Below are 8,455 nucleotides of genomic sequence, written 5' to 3'. Positions count from 1 at the left end.
CGTCATGTGTCAAACAACACCCAGATGGAGAAGGGAAGCCTTGTCGGTGCTGAGAGGGAGAAGGGCCATGTCTCTCCCTTCCCTTTTCCTCCCTGGAAGCGGGCTGCTGGCAGCCCCGTCGCCACGTTGGCCCAACAAACAAGTGGTTCACCGGCCCCAGGCTGCCTCCCGCCCGGCCCCAGACTGCAGTGGGGTGGGTGGTGAGTGCACGGAGGGGCTGGTGAAGGACCAAAAGGGACGTAAGGGAGAGCTAGGAGTGTCAGCACTGGGTAAGTGTCACGGGGAGGGAACACTCCAGGCTTGGGTGGAGTTCCTAGATAAGCACCAGCTTTCAACAGAAGCTAGGCCCAGGTGGTCTCCAGGGTCCCTTCCAGCCCAGGGGTTCTGGGGCAGATTCTCCAAACGCTTGGCAGAAGGTAGACACTCCAGAAAACCTGAAAGGAAAGAAAACTTTGTGGTGGAGGCATTGACAGAGGCTGGTGCTACAGCAGCCGAGTGGAGGCAGGAGGTGACACGCAAATCCGTAAGGAGCCAGGCTTCGTTAGCTCTCAAAGCGGAGCAGCTTAAGAGGAGAGAAGGAACATTCATTAGAGCAATTACAAACTAACAGTTGGTTGCAGACATGATTAAACTCACACTGCGTAAGGTAGTGGAGCCAAAAGTACACACCACCTTTTTGGTGATAGGTGTTTAAAACCTAAAACTCAGGCGGTCTCACATGCCCCGTCCTTCCACATGCAGAATGCCCTGGCTTCTGGGAAAGTGTTTTTGTCCTCTTTTCTCCAACACACACATCTGTTTATCCCAAGTTTTTGCGTATTTCATTAATTCACATTGCAAATTATAATTATGGCTATTAATCCAAGGAATGTAAGAGGAGAAAGCTGCTGTGCCTTGTTTGATTTTTTTTCTTTTAAGTTACACCTATGGTAAATCTTCTGAATTTGGCCTTTTGGTAGCTGTGAGATTCTTTCTTTAATGTATATTCTGAAACTGCACATATAGCAAGTTTTTGTTGTTGTCTATACAAAGATCTATTCCCATATACTTTGAGCAACATCAGCTTTTTTTTTTAGCGTCTGCCAGTCTTTTAAAGAAAATTTACAGTTTTGCAGAATAGGCATACTTGCTTTCATTGCCTAATGCTTCTAATATCTTACTAATGATATTAGTTATTCAAATGCTGCGTTAAGTTTATGCAGACTTTTCATGGCCATAAAATTTTCTGGAAACATCAGCAGTCTTCATGGATGTTTGAGTGAGTAATAAGAAACTAGTACAGGGTGGCAGCAGCAGCAGCAATAAAAGACAAAAAATACAGAACCATGTGCTTCATCGTCAAACACACATCCTGTTCTGTAGTTTAAGCTGCCCCAGCTGCAGCACCAGAAGAAACAAGCATGGCATTTAGGGAAAAAAGGTTCCATTTCAACAGCAGGCCATTGCACATATTACCGCTGTACTTCTGCAGCCTGTCAAATTGGTTTTAATGCTGAACACATAAACATTTCCTTTTTCAGTACCATGGCATTCAGGGTTGTTCAGGTGTAAATCAGAGATCTGGAATGAAATGATCATTTTTAGCAGCTTGTTATGTGTTAGCATCAGCTCATTTTATATCTAGGTGCTCTAGCTATATTCCAGGCTCTGAAACAGAACATTTCATTTCTAAAGAATAAAAGTAACAAGGAGCTATTAATTTTAGCTGTGTACTACAGCAGAAAGAACATAGGTCCAAAATCTCAAACTGTGGACTTGGGTCTCTTCTTAGAATCAAGCTCTCAACCACGGCATGGAGAACTCTGGCTTGCAGACCCATGGGATGCACAGTTGATGGCTAGGAGCTGCATTGATGGAGAATGCTAAGTGGCAGGAGATTGATATCCCCATTTACCCAGAATTTCTTTGATAGCTGAGTAGAACTCCCATTTAGGCCCTGTACATAGCTCTGGAGTAATGCAGGCAGAAGCAGAGATTTTTTTCTTGCAGAGTTTTGCTGTTGAATCGTGAGGGGTGAATCTCTCATGTCTAATCATCTGCCTGGATCATCTGAGCTGGAAGGCAAGCAGAATAAAATCTTCTGAGCTTGATTTAGGGAGCTCCAGTATAAACCTTGCTCCTCTTTTACTGTTTGGTTTATGCTGCAAAACACAGTTTTCTTACATAACAGATGATGTTTCCGATAACTTAAATGTTGTCAGTGTGTTTGGACAAATAAAGACTTTGAAAACAACCAAAAAAAATTGTCTGCATAGAAATTAAATGGATTTTTATCTCTGAAAAAACAAGCAGACCAACAAACAAGAACATTTTGAATAAACTCAAATGTTCACTTTTTCCCTCGGGTTAATTGCAAAATGAGAAATGTGATTTTAAAGCCAACTAATGTCTGTCTTTCTGAAGGCATTGGAATAATTTTTCTACTTTTCTGACACGAAACAAGTCATTAAAATGTCAAAGCAAAATATTTCAGTATTTTCATCATTCTGTTTTCATTGGTTTTGGCTGGAGCACATTGCAAAATTCCACCTAAAGTTGTGTATTTCTGCCCCTCTTCTTACCACACAAAATTTCATTTTCCAACTACATTTGGTTAATGGGCTGAGAGAATAATAAATTGCCCAGCACTAGGTAAGAGGTCAAAGTACAATAGTAAACACCATGTAGAGACAGTAAACACCATACAGGTGTTTACTATCCAGCTCCAGCAAAATGCATGCAAAGAGCAGTCGGATTTTGCCATATTCATGTTCTTTTTCACATTAGATCTTCTTGCACCCTGAAATGCAAGTCACTGTACGCTGTTGACTGTAGAGAGACAACAAATAGGAATGCAAGTCTCTCACAACTCAGCAAAATACATAGTAAAGTGGGAAAATAGAAGCCTTTCACCCACTATCACATTTTCATTTGACTCAAGTAGACAGGACAAAAAAGGATTTTCACATGACAAACTGAGCTGTATATAATTTTGTATCACTTGTGATATAGGATGTAAAGATTCTATCTGTTTCTGTGAAAGTAAGAGAGAAGAGACAGATGAAATATTCAAGTGCAGGAATTGCAATGCAAATTTTACTCTTTTAGAAATATTAATAGAACTCCAATGGGTCCAAGGTTTCATTGCAGGCTCTGTTGTATTTACAGACTTGTGGTTGGTTTTTTTAACATGCTGTCCATCAAATTTATGTAAAGTCCTTGAGACGATCAAACAACATTAAGCTGAAGAGGTTTGCAGCTGAACTCAGGAAAGTGGAGGGATGGATACTGTTTTGTCATTTTTGTTCTAACATGTTCTGTCTGGTCTGTCACCACGTTGACAGCCTGGAGTTGTCTCTTTGTGCTACCACCACCAATTTCTATTTTCTTTACTACTGAAAGGGGGGGGAAATTAGAAAGAATTAAAGAGAAAATGGTTTATCTTTTCTGCTCTTTCCTTTGACATGAAGATGTCCAGTGAGACATCTGAATTCAGATTAAATTCTAGAGAGCCCACTGTACTGCAGGGGCAGTTCGACCATGACATCCACAGTCGAGCATTATCAGTCTGTCCAAATTCAGTAAGTTTTACACTATTACAGTGAACCTGACTACAGGAATATGTAACTGTCACTGAGATCAAATGAAATGATACTGATTACAAGGAAAAACCCCCCAGTTGAAGGCATAAAAATACCTTATTTGTTTAATGTGGATGAGTACTTACTAGAATTGGGGGATTCTTTTTCAGAAAAAAGGTACTTGGAATCTCCACCTCAGTCAGATCCTTGGTACAGATAAGGGTTTCATTGATTTGTGTGTAAACATTAAAATTAAGCATTTGAGTTTATACAGCCTAGTGCAGTTTGATTCTTCATCATATTAAATCCTAGTTCAGGTTTAACAAAAACCCCTTCTTCCTAAAGATCAACAAATGATTGCTGGATTGAAATTTATGTGGAAAGACAACTATTCTGAGGCTCCATCACAAAAAGTACAATGAAGTAAGTACAACTAAGGATGAAAGAGTCAGTATATAATTTTTTTGTAATTCTGATTCAATGCTGATTCAAAAATGTAAAAAAAAAAAAAGTATTTTGACATTTAAGAATGAATTTTATTTTTTTTTTATTTCAAGCCAGTTTGACATAGAATTTTACTTAAGTGGCCAGAGTGCCTCGGGAACATTTTCCTTCAGACCCTTCATGCTTCCACTCTATTCTGTAAGCTGTATTTTCTTCCCTGTGATATACCTCCTGCCACTCACTGCAGCTTTCCCATAAATCCTGTGATGTACTGTGAAGTAAAGAACTTGGCCTGTGGGATATATGAGGCATTTAGATTAGCACTCTCAACGGAAAACGACTTGAGAAAAAATTTTACAGAAACTGGATATTGTATTTAAAGTATATTTTGCCTAGAAATCCCAGATCCGCTATAGAAACAGGAGTAGAGTAGCAACTCTGCTCTCAACACACTGGGTATGCCTTATGAGCCCCTAATTATGTGTGATGCTGTATATAGTACAGAACAAGTCCAGCTTACATACAGGTTTTATTTTTAGGAGAAGATTTCTTCTCTTTAGATCACGTTCGGATCAATCTCTTACCCCAGGTGTGGACTTTCATGAAGTGTTTTGTATTGTTCTGTATAGGTAAAAGGTATTTAAAATCTGTACATGCCTGGCCCTCAGCGCTAGTGTAACGTTAACATGCACCCCTCGAGGACAGCCGTCAGCAGTTCATAGTGATGCTTCCTTGGGTGTGTTTTGCCAACCTCTTGGCAGTCCTTGTCATTCAAGGGAACCCAGTGGGGATGGACGTCTCAGGGGCGGGGGGACAAAGCTTAGTTTGGAAGCTTTCATCCCTGGTTGCTTGAGTGGGTGACTCAGACCGTCTTCATGAAATCTTATCATGCTCTAACCTAATTTAGCAAGTCTCTAACTCAGAGATCACTGAAATGATATGCCAGAAAAACAGTAATGAATGCCTCACACCTTATCACGCCAGGGCGGTTAATGATCACCAAAATTCAGAAGCAGCCCAGTGCCTTCTCCACTGGTAGCAACAGAGATACAATAAACCTTTTATACATGATAACAAATGACTTCCATCATTAAAACAATTTATCTTTTTTCTTTAACATAGGTCAATTTTTAAGTTGTGAAATACACTGCAAGCTTGAAAAACTTTCTTTGAGAAATAATTTAAGCAACTTTTAGGGCCTGATGTCTTCTTTTTCCTTACCCAAGCCATCCACCAGCAAGTTCCTTAATAAATGATACCACATTAAATAGCAGCAATGCAAACCTCTCCGATGCCAATCCCTTCTTGAGAAGAACAACAGTCGGAGTGAAGACTGAGCAAGAAACCAAGCCTGCCCTATGCTCCAGTATTGGTAATGCCACAGGTTCTTCTCTTTGAGCTTACCAAGGGGCCTCACAGCCACAGCCCAGAATTAAGTTAAGGTTGAGACCAGCAGCTGACCAAGGAACGGTTCAGCTGTCATGTGGCCCTGGAATTCAAATGAGGGAACAAGTGCAGCAACCTGAGAAATGTTAAAGGATAAAGAAAAAAAAATTATCATCTGTTAAATGTAACCCAAGGTGTTTATTTTCAGTTTCGTTGAGACAAGGGGAGTTTTCCGCACATCGTCGTTAGTGCTGCTAAATATAGGTTCTGGGGAAATTGGCTTGTGGAGACCCAGAATGTTTATGTCTTGTGTGCAAGAGTTGGAGCACCTCTTTCCTCACATCTGTGCCTAGCGCAGGGACGCAGTGTCCCCGGAAAGGGGACAGGAGTGGAAAGGAACATCCGTTGTCTTTCCTGTCAGATGCAGGACCCTTCTGCTCAGATCTTAGCAAACGGTGCAAGGAACAAATCCTGATGTGGAGTTTGTAGCAGGGAAAGTGTAGCTCGTTTTTCAGGTTCTTCCTTGTAATGACCCTCTTGGTGCTGAAGGTAGCGTGCACCACTTACACAGCCATTTTCAGTGCAAAGTCTGACCTGGGTACATGCATAGATACCAAGAGACCCAGAAAGCTTGTAAGCACTGACATCTTTGGATGGGATAGGGAAGAGTGCGACTGTTAATCACAGGCTGTGGTACTGAACAGGCATTCCTACCCAATATGAAACACTAATTTTGATGAACGGCCCCGTAAAGCTGCTGGAACCAGAAGGCTCTACTCTGACACCAAATGATGGCTTGGCACCACATCAGTACGCAAGAGCCCTGAAATACCCTCTTCCCATGCACAGCTCGCCCTGTTTTACAGGTGAACTGGCAGCAAGGCAGCTCACGGCCGAGTACCAGAGGGTCTGGTCTGAAAAACACCTCCTGCAGCACTGGAGCCATGACATACAGACATTTCCAGAGAAGACTGGAGTACTCTCCTCCTGTTGGCAATGCAGAAAGAGCAGCCCCCAAGCTGAAAAATGGTCTGATAGAGGAAGGTCCTGCTGTGTCTTTCCCCTCCTTTAGTGCATATGTGAAGTCTCTAGGAAAAGTAACAAGGAAATACTGAGTATTGCATTAGTAATAGACAGATGATACTCAGCTTCACGTTGCTGTTATGGCAAATCCAGTTGGTCATGTGGAAGAGATGATCTCCAGCCACAGGAAATTTTTACTTGAATGTCACTCATCCGCTGGGGCTGAGTTCCCAATCAAGTGAAACCATGCCAGTAGGGTTGCTGAAAACAGCATCAGCAAGTACAACTGTCCTTCCCTTTCTAGTAAACAAGGGACAGAGCTCCAGCAACATCTCAGGCGCAAGGCTGGCGCTAAGATCGCAAGAAGGCAATCAGGTCAGGGACCGTTTTAATTATACCAGCCAGGGTGAGGAAAAACTTGTGTTTTCTATAGGACCTTTGCAATTGTTTATAAAACCTCTGGTAATTTGCAAACTGAAGAGAAAATTATTTCTTGTGCTTGCAGGGTTTGCACAGAGAGAGCCCCAGCTCTCTGTTTACCACTGAGTCACTCGCTTAGCATCAGCTTGACCAATCCACATAAGCTGCAGCCAGTTAATTCCACCTCAGCAGCAGCAAGCAGTTCCCTCTCGCTGCCAGCTAACCTCTGGCACAGAGAGCTGCAAACACTTTTGCCGCGTCGCAGACGGTATGTTCCTGCTGGTTTATGACCAGTTCTTACTGTAACTGAAGCAGCTCATGAAGGTTTTTATGTACTAATTGTCTTCCAAATTGTCATGGTGGCTGTTCATTTTAAATTTACATGCCGGAGTGGATCATAAGCTGCAGGAGGTAGAAAAAGAGGCCAAATCAGTTTCTGCTTTGAATGGACGATTTGTATTTAAGAAGGGGTCTAACTGAGGAACACAAATGCAACCATACAGTGTATCTAACACAGAAAGTCTCCAAAATTTAGACTTGTGCACAGGGGAAGGGTATCTAAAAGACAGCTCTCCCTTTCTAAATATTCATCATCTTCATCCTCAATTTTCATAGTAGCTCACTGACTGTTCACTTGGAAGAGAGGCCAAGCATTTAATTATCAAATGATGCGTGCCTTGGCTCAGGGTAGACCGAGGCTGGAACTCCCAAGGGATAGGAGACAGCTGCTCAGCACCCATTACAGTTTCACTGACACTTAAGGGAATTAGTGCAATTAGCAATTGCGAGACAGAGGAGATTCTCAAGCTGACAGTTTTATACAGGAATCCAGGGAAGCTAATTTTAATCTTTCTGAATGTAGGTTTTCCTGCAGAACAGAATACTGGGAGCAGATGCTGCCCTAGAGTGCTCAGATATTTTTCTTGGAAGAAACCCTATGCTCCCGTGAAATAGTTAGCAGGGGGCCGATTCGTCTCTTATTTCTGTCAACATCCTAGTGTTTACAGCAACATCCCAATGGTAAGTATTACTGTACCAAATCCAGATGTCCCAACTCATGAAAAACTTTATGAAGTCAACAGGAATTCTTCTATGGATAAGGCAAGCTGCAGCTTGCTCTCGATGGATGTAACCAGAGCCAAAGTTTAGCTGCAGTTGCACTGGCAGGAGCACAGAAAAACTCCATAAAGCTCCAGATTTACAGTGGCCTGGCTGACAGCAAAACACATCCCCAGATACTGAAACTTACCCAAAGGAACTGACTTCTTTAAACATCTCATCAGAAATGGCCAGCAGCACACCTTAACTTTTGACCTTTCCCTCCAGCTGTGACTTCTGTTTAGCTTTTAGCTCTGTCAGCAGTCCAGATTTTCCCTTTTCCCTCACCATATAAACACCCAACAGCTTTTGTTCTATTAACGCACCATCTTCCTTATTCAGGATACCATGGACAGCTAAACAAAGGGAAACTAGATGTGGCAGTAATTTTTTTTTTTTCACGTGTTAGGAGGAAAACGTTGCCCCCCAAAGCGTTACCCATGCACTCCCACTTCTCTCATTGCAGTTCTACTTCACATACCCCTGTTCCCCACCTCCCTGGATGAAGATTACAGCTCCCAGTC

This window comes from Harpia harpyja, chromosome 4 (assembly GCF_026419915.1).
Source record: "Harpia harpyja isolate bHarHar1 chromosome 4, bHarHar1 primary haplotype, whole genome shotgun sequence".
NCBI classification, from domain to species: domain Eukaryota; kingdom Metazoa; phylum Chordata; class Aves; order Accipitriformes; family Accipitridae; genus Harpia; species Harpia harpyja.
This window is presented reverse-complemented; position numbering follows the sequence as displayed.